This window comes from Microplitis demolitor, chromosome 9, assembly GCF_026212275.2.
Source record: "Microplitis demolitor isolate Queensland-Clemson2020A chromosome 9, iyMicDemo2.1a, whole genome shotgun sequence".
NCBI classification, from domain to species: Eukaryota; Metazoa; Arthropoda; class Insecta; order Hymenoptera; family Braconidae; genus Microplitis; species Microplitis demolitor.
In genome coordinates this window covers 6447453-6463757 of record NC_068553.1, presented here as the reverse complement: position 1 = coordinate 6463757, position 16305 = coordinate 6447453, and positions in this window count along the sequence as shown.

Sequence of the window (16305 nt, the reverse complement as noted above, 5' to 3'; positions counted from 1 at the left end):
GTAGCCGTTATTAATAAAACCGTCAATTGTTTCTGTTGACACGTTGTATTGAAGTGATGGTGTGATAGAAGTATCATCGAAAATTAGCATGCAATATTTGTGCTTCACATTATTAATTTGTTTAGCTTTTCTAGCAATAGCATCGAATAAAAACTGATTTGCACCAGGTTCTAATGGCACGGTCGTCAAGAATTTCCGCAAAGTTTCTTCGCATGGCAAACAAAATACATTCGCGAGAAACTTATAAGCGGCACTACTGCGCTTATACAGAGCCAATGCAAATATTTTATCTTCGCGAGTGAAATCGCGGTGGTATTTATTTTTAATCATATTCCGGAAATGCGAAAATATCAGATTTTTAGTTATTTCAGATAATTCTTGAAATTCTTCCCAGCAATAAATTACATTGAATTTTACCTTTCTTCAAGATCTTTGTGCCATTATTCGCAGTATAATCTTTTTCAGTATTATTATCGTTATTTTTATTGGAATTGGAATCATTATTACTTGTATTCATACTATGAATATAGTTTTCTTCAGTATGAATATTACTACTATCGTAATTTTGATTAACTACGATAGTACCTTCATTATTATTTATTATAATATTCTCATTTTTATTAACAATATCCTGATTATTATTATCATTGATATGAAAATTATAAACGTTCCCATCATCAACATAATAATGAGAAACATCGATGGGTTCTGCAATATTAAAAAAATATCTATATAAAAAAGCCTGATTTACTCGTATCAAGAAATTAAGAGATCAAGAATAGCTTAATATCTATTTATTCATGTAAAGATTAGTAGCAAAAGTATTTTTAACTATTTAATATCGATTTTATATTAAAACGGGTATTAGAAATTTTACAGTATTCAAATTTACCATGCAGAATTATACGTTTTATGAATCACAATAAATTTTTTAAAAACTTCTCGATCGCTCACTTTCCTGTAGCAATGTGTATTTGAAGTTATGATTGGTATTTAAAAAATGAATACCTGGTAATAATAAATCAGGAACAGCCGTAAGTGTTAGTTTCTTCGATAATAACCATTTCTGATCGAAGTGCTTTACACAAATACGTTTCGTTCTATGAATTTGATCAGCTGAGAGGTTTAGCAAATTTAAATCTCCAGCACGTGATAGCCACCGCAAGAAACGTTCTGTTTCTTGTGGAGGTGAGAAACGAAAAGCGCGTACCATTTTATCATTATATCCTTGAACGACACAATTCATTTTAAATTGTTTTCTAAAAATATAAAATAAAGATTATGTACGGAAAAAGATAAATGATACACGAAAAAATGACTCCCATAAGTACAAGAAAAAATATATACACATAAAAAATTCCTTGGCGCAAGTTTTTTACACCAGTTTTTTGCACCAAAAATTTTTTTTTTGTTTTAGTATGTGCAGACATGAGTTTGAGATTTAGATACCAATTATTTTATTAGCTTTGTTTAACATACCTTTTAAGAAGTAATGTACAAGATTATATAATTAACTATTCGACACAAAATTACACAGTTCCACTATACTTGTATAGTTAAGAAATAAATAATTATTATAAAAAACTACATCACACAAATTCGACAATACTTCAATAACGATATATCACAAGAAACTAAATAGCTCTGGAAGACTACGAAGTGACGTCTCCTTACCAAGTTTTCAAAGTATATTACTTAAGAAAAAAAAATAATATAGAAATAATTGTTAAATAATTACAACTACAAATATCTAAAAAGAAATAAAAGTTTATTTCCCTGACAATGTGATCGATAAAATCTTCAAATTTTTGGACCGTTTTCGTTTACAATAAATATTAATATCCCATCATAAAATAAAAATTAGTAAGTATTGCCATTATAAATCCCTGTTATGAAAACATCAATTTAGATCATTAACCGAGGTCATTAAAGATCTGTTGTTTAGGCTTACATAAAAATATTTTGACTAAGATTACACTTTTCGGGCTGTACAAAATACTGTAATCAAATAGTTTTATTTTTTTTAATGTGTCACGATATTTTAATATCGCGGCAGTCTCGCATCAGGTCGGTGAGCAACAGAGGGCAGCACACGCTGCTCACACGTCTCATCCGACACTGTATTATAATTGTTGTTTGTTCATTTATAAGATTTTATTTAACTATTGTATTAATTATACTTAATTGATTTCTTAGGTGTGAATTGTGTTTAAATCAGGAGATTTTACTGATTAAGTTAAGCATATATTTGGATTTTGTAGCGCTGGGGAAAATAGTTGCGCATTTCATTTATGTGATTATGATTGTTTTGAATTGGTTGGCGCATGCGCGTCAACGCAACAGTTGGCATCCGTAGATTTATTTATTATAAATAAATCTACTAGTTTCATGAATAAATCATTGGTTGATTTATCGGTGAATATTATTAAGAATTAATTAGGGAAAATACAATTGGTCATTTAGCGTCGGGAACTTGATAAACTACACGGCCACAGTTATGTAGTACGTTGGTGGTACTGTAAAGCAATAACATGCGACAGTTGTATATCTCTATTGGGTGAAGTGAGATATACGACAAAATGGCGTCGGCCTAGGTGCCGGCGTGAGATTCACGTGCTGCCATGGTCAGACGTGGGATAGTCTCTGTAAGAGTAGCGTGTGTGCTCTGTTACATTAAATTAATTATACATTTGTCGCCATTTGGTATTTCGTGTAAATAATATACACCTATTGGCATTAGTTGAGCATTTGTTAAATTGCATAAAGGAAAATACATTTACCGTATTAGCGTGCAACCAAGGGAGTTGAATAATACGTAAACTGCAAGTACTTTTTGGCTAATACATTGGCGTGTAATTCTGGTTCCCGAGTTGGTGATCATTTGTATATAGCATAAGAGTAAGAGAGACAGAGAATTCTGAGTATCAGTAACTGGTCATAAGCATATAGTGGAATGCGTGAATATTATACCCAGTGAACACAAATACAGTCAGTGAAATTATTCAATATTTGAGTATTATTTATGAATTATTATTGATTTGATTTATTAATTATTATTCAACGGAATATTGCTTACGAATTAGTATTATTTAGCGTATTGATTATTCCTAACTTGAATTATTAATTATTATTTATTTGAGTATTGATTATGAATTATTATTACTTTGCGTATTAAGTATTATTAAATTGAGTTATTAATTATTGTTAATTTGAATTATTATTATATTTATTTGTGAGTTGATTCATCAAATAATTATTTTATTATTTGCGTTCAAAACAGAATTATTTTGAAATACTGTAAATTCACCATTGGAATTTACTGGGAAGTGGTATTGGGAAATACTTCAAATTCTTATCCAAGATTATTTATCTATTGTCTCCTAATTTACATTTGTTTATGTTCACGTGTGAGTGAGACTGTTGATTATTAATAGCTATATGTTTTACAATACATTTATTGTTTATGCAATAGTATTATTATTTGAATTAAGTTTATATGCGCATACTATTACTATTATTTTCTTTTGTAAGTGATTTATTATTATTTTTGAACATTATTTATGTGAGTATGCGCTATATATTGACTGATTATTTTAATTAATTGATGGATAATTAAAGCAAATGGTCATCAACCCGGCATTTATTTAATTTTATTATTTTAATTATTGCTATCTTTCTTGCTATCCTTCTTCCTAAATCTGAAATCGCTATCCTGTTATTCATTTTATTTTCATTTTCATTTTTCTCCGTTGTGTTATTTTTCGAGTTAATTTTGTTCGTGGGGCACACGAACTGGCGCCCAATTAGGATTTCTAACCCAGCCTGAGCGGAGCAGCCAGTCCAGGGAGATCCAGGACATCTCCAGGTGGGATATTTGGTTTTGGGTTTATTTTATTTTCAGTTTTCGATCAACGGAGAGCCATAACGGCTATTGAGCGCCAACTACACTCCGCCGTGGGACGCGCGAAATAGAAGAGAACGTTATAAATGATAAGATAAAAAACAATAAAACGATTTATCGCAACGTGTTTCGCTTTTCCCCGATATCACATTTTCTCTTGGATACCCCTATAAAAAAAATGAGTTACTACATACACAAATAATAATTGCTGTATATTTCGTTTTATTTTTGTTAATTAAGACTTTAAATAAAGCTAAACAGTCACTTAAGAATAAGAGTTTAAAAATACACCCAAATATGAAATTGATTCATCCTTCCTTTAAACCTAAATAGTGCACGTATAAGTAATAAACAGGTGTAACAATCCTTAACGTTTATTTGTTAGTTGAATTAATTATTACATTGAGGATTGTAAAAACTCGTAAAAAATAGAAATCTCAAAGTTAATTTTTCTTTGTAATTTTTGTTACTTTGAAATTATAATTTTTATAAAACTTATAAGTTTTATAAAGCAATGTTGAAAATTTTTTTTTTCTTTTTTTTTTTTAACTCAGAAGTATTATTAAACTTTTCTGAAGTGTTTTAAAATTTTTCATTAATAAAAAACAATGTATGGAATCAATGATTTACAACCAAGCATAACTATATACTTAAAATTATATACTAATATTTGTATTACTGTCATTATTAGTTACTATACTCTTATTGTTAATGAAATTATAAATTAGTACTGCATTTCATTCATTATTTGTGACGCTAGATCAATAAAGAAAAAAAAATTGTATAGGTTATCAAAATAAGTGTTAGGAATCGGACTCTGGGCTGCAAAATGTACGTTCGACACTTTATCTCTGTTACGATGTAGTCGGAATGTCTATGTTTATTTATAACTTTACTTAAGTTACAGCTAGATTTAGGCATAGTATCGATTTATAGTCGCTTGAAAATATAAGAATATGAACTCAGATGTACAATAATAGAAATTTTAAACCAAAAGTATACCTGGTACTTTGTCAGAATGTAAACCTTTTTAAAACTCTTTGACTTGGCAACAATGGCAATTTTTTTACTCTCATATAGTCATATAGCATATAGTTATTGAATACAATTGAATATGCCAAGCAAACACAAAAATTTCCTCCATAATTTTTTTTTTATCGTTTAATACCATCGAAAAAAAGAATTCACTACTTACTATTACTATCAATAAATTAATTTTATTCTTTAGTTTAGCATTAAAACAGAAACAGAAAAATGTTTGACTCTAAATATGTGAACGGAAAAAAAATTTTACTTTTTAGCTATTGTCCAAAACAGACTAAGAACCAAAAATTAATAGATTTTAGTTTTTTTTATCTGTGGGATAGCCATCAGTGATAATTCGCTAAGATTGTTATTATGTTTGTCATCAAGGAATCTTGAATCCATTAACATTATTTACCATTTATATTTTAATATTTATAATCAGTTCAAAATAACGAATAAAATCATTTGAATGTACAATATGTTCATAGTGACGGCTTTTAAATTAAAAAAAAAATGGTTCTCATTAAGAATAGAAGATTTTGGCAATTAATTAATTAATGTAACGGAACCTAAGTTCACCTCCGCCAACCGGAAGCTGAGACTTCGCCCTTTTGGGCATACTCGCGCTACGCAAATCCCTTATTTTCCACCATAATATTATAAAAGCGAAACATTGAGCAAGCTCAATATTGGCGGATGTTATAACCCTTAGGATCAAAGATCCTTTGCATGTGGGTGCCGAACCAACAGCCACTACGAGTCCGACCGCAAATGGGCCCATGCACTCCTTCCGTCTCAAGAAATAAAGAGACTCTTGGTCGAAGTGGGGCTTGGAATGGGCCCCCATAGTACCAATTTCATGTATTGGTCGATATACCACAGTTGGTCAAGAAGAGACGTGGTTTCTTCCCCTGCCTTCCTGAGAAGACACCCAGTTCATTTTACATTCATTCATCCATACTTCAACACATTCACACACACACCTAACTTCGGACTGACACCCGGGATGCACAGAGTCCTCACAAATTGTGAGTTCTGTACACCCATGCCCAGAAGCTCCGACAACAACTGAGTGGATGCCAGCTGAGCCGTGATCTAGTAGTCTTCTCCTCCTTCCTCTCGGTGCTGGAACTTGCTGCTGAGCTTGTGGTGGAGACAATCTTTGCTGAAACCATTAAAAATTCTAAAGGAGTCTGGGGATGCGGCAAGAACCCGCCCGATTTGTGGCCACTTCGCGACCCACTCTTCTATGCTTTGGAGCACCTCACGCTGAGGCTCGAACTCAGTGCATTTTAGCAGTAAGTGTTGAACGGTATCCCACCCTTTGTTGCATTGGGGGCATTCACGATCTTTCGCGAGTCCGTACTTGAAGAGCCTATCCTTAAAACAGTCGTGACCGGTTAAAATCTGGGTAAGCCAGAAATTAGGGCTGATGTGTTTGCTTGCTAGACGTTCAGTAACGTCGGGGAAGAAGTTGAATGTTGTTCGTCCTGTTTCCGCTGTGGACCACTGTTCTCGCCATCTGCGAATGGTTTCTTTCCTGAAAGAGACAAGGCCTTCTTCGTCATCTGGCTGCACGGTCGCGTTTCCAAGGGTTGCCTGTTTGCCAGTGCGGAGTTTGTAGCGGGTGCAACGTTCGTCAATCACAAGCTGAATGGGCACTGCCCCCGCAACTACACAAAGTCCCTCATACGATGCCGTCTTGTATGAAGATGTCATCGTAATCAGGGCTCGATGTTGCAGGGCCCTAAGAGCCTTCCATTTCTCTACCCCACATAGGTCACTCCAGCCTGCTGCCGCATAAGTGACAACAGGCAGGAAGTAGCCCTTTTATATAGTGGACATAGCCGGAAAGTGCAGTCCCCATTTATTCCGTGCGAGACGGCGTAGACGACCAAAAGTTTTGTCTAATTTCGCGCGCCTTGTCTTTATGTGTGTTGTTGGTTTGAGGTCCTGGTCGAAGTGTACCCCTAAGTATCTAACGCTCTTTTTGAATGTTATTTTTGTTTTACCTATTACGATTTTCGGTGGCTTTGAATCATACTTGGGCTTTTTCTGTCTTTTCGCTTCATAGGGATACGGACCTTTGTCCTTGCGTGGACCGCGTCGGGTGTACTCTCTTTTGAGGAATATTGCCTCGGTCTTGGACTCCGACAATGGAAGTTTCGCGGACGACACCATTCCAGTATCGAGTCTACTGTCCCTTGCCCCTTTCTCTCAACATCGGCACGTAAGGTGCCTTCTATGATGACGAGGAGGTCGTCAGCATAGGCTACGAATTTACTCCCGTGTTCTGTTGACTCTAATTCTTTAAGCAAATCATCGAACATAATGTTCCAAAATAAAGGCCTTGATACTGATCCCTGTGGACAACCTCTTGTTGGTTTTTTATTCTCTTTTCCAAATCCCCCTGACAGTGAGACTGTCCTATTTTCAAAGTAACTCTGAACTACCCTATAAACATTTTTGGGGCATTCCCTTTTCTTCAATCCTTCGAGTACTCGCGGCCACCACACGTTGTCAAAGGCGCCGGAAATATCGAAGAGAAGTCCGATTGCTAGATTCTCTGTTGTCGAATCTAGCAAGCAACGCATCTCGACGATTGGATCTTCAGTCGACCTTTTGGCCATAAAGCCAAATTGTTGACTGGAGATCTTATCCCCAGCTAAGACTGTGGTGGTGAGTCTCGACTTAATTAGCCTCTCAAATACCTTCCCGATTACCGAAAGTAAACATATTATCTTGTATGATTTGGGGTCACTCGCGTCTTTGTCACTACTCTTAAGGAGCATGATAATCCCACCCTCTTTCCATGACGTTGGGAAAACTCCTAACTCTTAGCATCTATTATATAGTTCTAAGAACTCCCTGACAAAATTACTCCCGCCTTTTTCATCACCTCATTCTCCACTAGGTCTGTTCGGGGTGCTTTTTTATTTTTAAGGGTCTTTAAAATTTTGTAGAGTTCGCGCGGGGTGAATGAATCGGCGTCCGCGGTGTCTGGTGGCGTCTCTGAATATACTTGCGTTGTTATTTGCTCTTCCGTTTCATCCTCTGGATTGTCATCTACAATGTGTGTCTTGAGAAAGCAGCTAGCTGTGTCCTTGAAGCTTTCTGTGGATTGTCCGTCACGCCGGAGTGTAGTGAGCACTCTTTTAACTCGGTGTTTGTCTGCCTGAAGCTTCTAAACGATGCCTCAGGGCTCCTTGTTACCGTTTGAAGTGACAAACTCTCGCCAACTGTTTTCTCTGTCTTTTTACGTGTTTTGAGTATGTCTTACAAAGTGTCAAGTAAATCTTTTTAAGTTCAGTCCTTTTATCTACTTCCAACTCCCTCTGGTGTCTTCTCCTGGCTTTGTAAACCACTCTCTTTTCTCTTGTTAGTTCTCTGGTCCATCACGGGTATGATTTTTTGTGCGGCTTTTTCCGTGGGATAGCAAATTCACATGATTCTATAATCGTTTTAGTGAGTGCAACGGCATATCTTTCCACATCCTCGACCGATTCCAGCGCCAGACCTTCAAGATTCACTCTTGCGAGTTCCGGTAGTTCCCCATGGAACTTCTCCCAATCGGCCAACGCAATGTTGAAACGCTTGGGGTCAGCCCCATGGAGGCCCTCCCGGTCTCTTGGAATTCCAAGGCTGCTCTCGATCGCATAGTGGTTGGTACTTTGCACCCACTCACGTTTTATGGACCAGTTTTGTACGTACCGTGTAAGTTTTGTGGTAGCTAAGATGTCATCTAAGTATGATTCACCTGAAGTTGATGAAAAAGTTGGGCCCTCCCTCTTTTTGTTCAGAATCTCTAACTCATAATCATCTATAAAATCCTCCAATCTCTCTTCTTTCTCATTTGTTTCTGGCCCCCATCTAATAGACTTAGCATTCGCGTCCATCCCAAATAATACCTTTTTTCCCCTTAATGCCTGAGCTACCTCTTCTAGTTGCGTGATGTGAATTTCTATTTCTTCGCGACACTGAAAGTATGACGATATCACGTAGAGAGAAATGCCTGGACCCACAATTTGAGCGCATAGGCAGTGTGATGTACTTAGTTGTGAGATGTGAATCATCTTATATTTCGGGTTTGTTAAACAAATGGCCACAAATGGCCTTTCCCCAGTTGTAGCAGCAATTTGTACATTGCTGCCAAAACTAGGTATTCTAAAGCACTTGTCGTTCACCACTGCGTAAGGCCCTTGCAGAAGAAGGACATCAATACGTTCCTCCTCCCACAAGGCACCTGTCTCCAGTGTTCCTGACTTATCGTTTCGCAAGTTTACCTGCAAACTCGAAGACTGTTAGCGTTAAATCCTCTTTCTCCTCTTTCTCTCTCTGTCGGATTTGAGGGGGGGGGGGGGGGGGGAATTTCGTTTCGCGTACCGAGCCCATCTACCGTTTCTCTTTATGTTGCGAACCCACCGTGGGCAAAGTTACTCGACCCCGGACACTCACATCGGTTTGTGCCCCGCGAACAATTTTTCCCGTCTACTAATGAACTTTCTTTAGTTGTTTCCCGTTTTGCGTTTTCTAATTCGGTTGGTCGGATGATTTTACCCGTGTGAGTCCGCGTTTCCCGATTCTCGTACCGACGATTATTAGCGGGGGTACCAGGGGGCTTAGCGATCAAATTGGTAGCAAAAACACGGCTTGACACTCTGGCACTCCTTTGAACGAACGTGGTGTTGGTTTTCGTTGCTGATGGTGATGATGTCGTTGAATTCCCAGTTTGGTAATTGCCATGACCTTCTTCTCCCTTGAGGACCGGTCCTACACAATCCGAACGCCGGTCCATTAGTGCGGATAATTTTTCAAGAGAGTGAACTGCTATGTTTTGTTTTTGTTTTTTAGCTATTTGAGTCGCTAAACTCTTGGTTGTAACTGTAGGGGGGGGGGGGGGGGAGTTTGAATTAGTGTTGCTGCTGCTACCTGTGGAAGAGAGAAGCGTAATTAGTGTTTGGGGAAGGTGGAAGGATATGGGGTTAGGTTTGTCTGGGAGTTGATACTTGTCCGTTTTTGCATGAAAATTGTATACTTATTGCTTTCTCAATTTGTATGATAATCAAAAATTTTTGCAGAGCCTGGGCCTATTTGCGGTGGTATCAGTCCACTGTCGATATATAATAGTTTTTGACTATCATTGCGTTCGAAAAAATCGATTAAAGTGAAAAATTTCGCCTCATGTTGCAGGACATGAAGCTAGTTAATCACTTATATATTCAAAATCGATTAAAGTAAACAGCCCGCTTCCCCGAAGGGAGCAGGCCTTATCACTTTTGTATATATTCAACAATTCATTCAAGTTTTCCATTGATTTTTGAGTGATTGGCATCACTTTTAGGGGTTGGCAGCAGTGGGCTACCACCCCAAGCCAGTGTCCTTTCGAATTCCGCCCCGTTGGAATCCTACTCGCACACAGGCTGTTACATCCTACAACATTACTTCCTGCTCATAGTTTCGATAACATAGGTCCACAGCGTTGTACAAGTACAAATTATAACACATCCATTTTCGGAACGGGACAGCCTAAAAGTCTCCGAATCGAACGTGCGCTGCTTTTCCTAAGTTACTTCCGCCAGAATTATTTGCGTGGAAGCAATGACGTAGAATGCCTTTCCTGACCCTCATCCCTCCTTTCAACTCAAAGGTTGATCTTTCTAAGAAAGAGATTTGGGACGGCTGAGAAGTACCCGCTCAGGCTTGTGTAACCCTAATGGATCCACAAGGTTGTGATACTATACGAGATTTTTAGGCCTCTTTACGTTCAAGTGAATACCATCTCAGGTCGGTGAAACTTCCTTGAGTTCACAGAATCGTAGTATTCTTTGGAGTCTTTGCTCCGATGTCGTATGTGTCACTTAGGCTTGTGTAGCACCTTGGCCCACAAGATTGGACTACACTTCACTTTGATAACCACTCAAAGTTGTCTTTTTGAGGAACATATATGATTTGAAATTTTCGAAATTTTTCGCCAAATTTAGATGGACATGGTTGTTTATTGACTTATGGGCATCTGCGCGCACACACCCTAGTGCATCAATTCTCTTCCCCTTGTGGTCTTATTGGGGAGAGTTGTATTGCCCTCTTTGACAGTTTTGAACTCTTATATGTATTTCACGATCCAGCATAAACTCATATTCTCAAGAACACCGGCTTGTACTCCGGCCAACTGAAACCTATATCAGCTAAGTTACCTTGTCCACGTAGCCATCCACTTATGAACTAAGTGGTCATAGCTCGGGACTATCCGAACCATCGCCCCGTAAGTAGTGAGAACCGAAGTCCCTGTCGAGGTTAACACCTTAAACTACAGTTTGATGTCTGAGTTTCTTGGGCCTTTTCCATGCGAGCACAGCTCTCAGCTAGTTTGGCCCTGCGGTCCACCGGCTTTCCAGCTGCTCTAGGGTATGGGAACATTCATTCAGCTTTTGATCTTTTTGTACTTTTGTATTTTCTTTGACTGATCCTTAGTCAAATCTTGTGCCCAAGAAATGGTATTCGATAGTCATAAGTTGCTAAGACGAAGTAAGCAACATGACGTCTTAGTTTATTTCCTGATTCACTTACTTCAGGGTGCGCGCACACGAATGCCCAACATTTATATATTCGTTTGGTATTTTATACCACTGTATATATGTATGTATGTATCCCGAACCCTTGGATACTTGAGTCGGTTCTCTGAGAGATTACCGCTCTTTCCTTCTTTCTTTCTTTCCCAAAAACACAGTAATGTCACTCTGAATCGGCAGTGACATCGTTAGTTTCCCTTACGGTACTTATGGTGGCACCGTGAAAAGGTCGATGTGTGCTTGTCCGGCCCATCTTGGCCACTTATGGGCCAAACCACCAGAAGATTTTGGCAAGCATTTGAAGTCTTAAATTTCTTTAAAATATATTCTTATAGTTGAGAATCATTTGTGTATGCGCACGCATGGAATTCAAATACCCGCCACTTCTTATTTTGTTAACCATATTGTACACTTTTCAAGCAAAACTGTATAGTTAGTATTGTTTAACGCATGTGCAAAGGTTTTATCTCTCTCTCTTTGTCAAATTTAAAAGTATGAATCCTTACTATATTGAGAAGAGGTAAATATTGGTAAACATAAAAACGTTTTAAAACCATATGGTTTTTATTGCTTTGAGCCTTGTACATTTTTTTTTTTTTTTTCATTATTTGTGAGAAAAATTTTGTAATGAAAGCATCGTATACACAAATATCTTAGATTTTTCAAGATTTAATTATTTAAAAAGTATAAACAAAATAAAATTTAATAATAAAAGTAGCTAAAAAACCAATTTCTATATTTTGATCGGTGCAGAAGTGAAGAATAACAAGCCAGAAGTAAGCAAAAATGTGAAATAATATAATTACTGTGAAAATATGTTCGTTTGTCTTCATTATGTTGAAAATACTTAGTAAGTACAAAATAAATATAAATCATTTAGCTTACAAATCATGATGTCATGATAAAATTTGAAACTTAAAGTTATTTAACACTCTAGTGGTAATTGTACAAATAATTAACAACTTTTTAATTTTGTAACAAATAACATCAAAAAAGATAAAGTTACACCAAGAAAATTTAAATGCTTCTTTTAAGTAAGTATTACAAATTGTATTTACGATTCCTTAAAAGTATGTAACTAATTAAATTGCATTACAGAATTAAAATTTTATAATCTCGCATAAGAATTGAAATATCGTTGAAAAATGTCAACTGCCTGCAACCATGAAAATCATTATCTTCAATAACAAGGAGACAAAGTTCCTAATATTTTTGAAAATTAGTGTTAATTAAGCTTCAATCAACATCGTCTCAGGTAAATACTATATTGCTTTATACTCTCCATAATATTTTAAAGAAATAGTTGAATACTTCAAAACTTAATTACGATTAATTTCTTTAACAGCTATGAATTGAAGAAATAATGAAATGACCAAGGCGTACAAAGTTATAAACATCGGATATATTTACGGTACGAAAAATTTAATTTTATCGAATATCAAATTTTTCATTATTTCAATGGACTGTTTTCTGTCTGAGATTTATAGTATTGAACTAATAACAATTTTATTTCCTATGTTTCAGCAATGAAAAATTTATGCAGGATGATTTTAAACAATGAAACTACAGATATGTACGATACTGGTGAATTATCTTTGTATATATAGAAGCTCAAAAAATTTAATTGTAAGTAAAATACTCAACCACATAGAATAATTCAACTTAAAATTAATTATTGTCGACAATAATATTGTGTCATAGAATTTAGAATAATTTATATATATCATCCATCTCCCACATACATATATATATATATATATATACCCAGATTAAGAGAAACGATTCGAAACGATTTGCAACGTTAAATACCCATAAGAAAGACTATTCAAAAATATTCAAAGTATTTAAAAGCATTAAAAAGTATTTAAAAATTTTTTTTTTCTAATCGTTTTAAATCATTTTTCTTAATAAGGGTATATGTGACATTAAAAACAAGAAATAAGGGAAAAGAACTAGAAAGCATAATACATAAAAATGCACAGATCAAATTTTATGAAAAGTTAAATTGTGTTATTATATCTAGTTAAGAAAATATTATAAGTGAATAGTAAACATTCTTATTTTCTTACAAATCAAAATGTCAGTCAAAATAATGCTAAAAATATAAATAATTAATTATTATACAAGCACACATTATTACATATTGATTAGAGTTAATGCATCTTATATATTCAAATCCTATAGAATTGAAGTCATAGTCATTTTTATTTTTTTAAATTATTCTCTAATGTAATATAATTTAATAATAGTTTAAGAACCATGTATTTAGATGTTACTTTGTTATTCGTTTTTTATTTTTATTTATAATAATTTGCTTGCTCAGAGTACGTAAATCTCTATGTATTAAATTATTTTAGAGCATAGTTCAGAACAAATAAATAAAAACGTAAATACAGAGTAAATAAATATACTCCGAGCAGGCAAGAGTAAGCAACGGACAATGTCAAAATTTCTCATAAATTAGAAATGTTTCATTTTCAATAATAAAAAATGCATTCTTGAAAAGTTTTCAAAAAAACTTTAAAAAGAAGTTATTACTTAATCTCTAATTAGTTTGTAAAATTTTTTTGATCAATTTTTATAGTACTAAAATTGATCACTGAATTGGTTATTTATTGTGTATGTTGAAAACTTTTAATAGAGTAATTAAATGAATTCAATAAAATTCACAAAAAAGATTGCTTACAAATTTTTATAATCCTTTTCAATCATTATAACTTAATATATATGCATCTTTAGTACTGTAAACCTGATAAACATTTGTAAATATTGTATATTTTTACATGTTACATGTGAAAATATGCAATATTTCAAATGTTTAGCGGTTCGCAGCTTTTACCGACAGTTCAAGTAGTACACGGTTACACTTATACATTTAACGCGTATGTGTGTGTCCATGTGATTTTAGTTCTTAAACTAGATACACGGAGCTGCTAAGTTTCACAGGGAAAGCATTGTGGATTGGGGCCCTTGGTCTGCGACTAAACTCTGTCAAGTAACGACACTTCTCTCGATACGAGTATTTTAAAATAATGATTCTATTTGAATCATTCTATGTGCATAATAATATTGTATTTTTTTTCTTAATTGATTATCAATCCTATCCATAACTTCCTACATAGATATTGTTCTGTTCTCCATTTTTGGTCCAATACTGTTTATATTGTTCAATTAATGCTACTCTAGGTTTTACGATATTATTCACTACTTTAAGATCTTATAATAATTTTAAACAATCAATGTAGCTTCAACTTACTTGCCAATTTATCGGATCTATGTCATGAAAATCACTCAGTAAAATAAATGTATCAAATAAAATTAATGGTTTTTCATAACAAATCCACTTATATCTGTAGCATAAATAATATCATGATCAATTTTTATTACTACAGTTTATTATGCATCACATACACTTATTTTTTGTATCATCGAGTAGATCAATTTTGATTCCATTTCTCAAGACATTGAGTCATGACAAATGGGTAGAGAAGCAAGCTCTTTTGACAAATACCACCGGTGTCTAAAAAAACGTTTTAATCACTGCTCTCAGAATTGTTTTATTTATATCCTTGTATTTGATTAAATTCTTAAAAAATTGTAAGTTCTGACCCTTGGAGCTTTAATGGCGATAAGACTATGAAACTACACTTTTGCATAGATCATCAAAAAATGCGACTTAAATTTAACAATTCATTGTAAATATTTTGTGGCTAATATTATTGCAATAGTTATTTTGACATTAATTATTAATATGACGTAAAAAATAACAGTTATGGATAGCATAAAGAAAGCGTCATGTATATAACTAAAGTTACAGAAAATTAATTTTTGTCATTAACTCGTTTTTGATCAAATTATTGAATAAATTTAATATGATCAATTTCAAACTACTCCAATTAATGCACTTCTTAGAGAAATAATGTATATTAATATTTTCTTGAATACTTCAACATTAATTTAAAAATGTTTTAAATTATATTATATATTTCAACTGATAGATTTTATCAACTATACTTATAAGTTTTTTTATCCATTTTATCTTGATCAACGGAAAAATTTACTGGACATATCGTAGCCTCATACACACTGGTAGTTAATGTCATTTTTTTCCAATCTCGTATGTCAACGCTCAGCTTGAAGAGAATCTGAGGTACTTGAGGACATTTTAAATTGGCCATTATACTATTTAACTTAAGGGACTTGGATCCTTACTATGTCTATATGGCTATACTCCCTTTCTCTCTATTGGTTGATGTGAAACACAAGGGAAAACGTTATCGCGAAGCAACTATCTCAACTTGCACGCTCATATGTGTAGTGGTCTGACTATGCTATAGAAACAAGAGTAAATACTGTCAACTCTACTCTGGTATTTACCTACGTCTTCTCTTACTGATCTCACGTCCGAAATTCTTACACTGAAATACATATCAATACAAGTAAATTGTGTTCAGTGACATTGAAAGATTTGTTTATATCTGATCCACGTAATTCATTCCTATTAATTGCAAAAATAAGATCAGATTTTTCAATTTAATTTAGAAAGTCAAATAAAAACACTCTTTTCATTATGAATATAAAATTGATACATTTTTGTAAAGTTAGATTCACAGTATTTCTTCTATTGACTTTCGATTCTCAGGAGATTTATCCTCTAGTGCTACCATGCTGTGACACAAAAGAGAATACGAGATCATAGAGACTTTGAATAATGTGCAATAATATGATTCCTTATAGGTATGTTTCCTATTTTGCAACAATGGTTGGAGCTTATTCATCATTATATTTTTTTAAAATATACGAAGTATG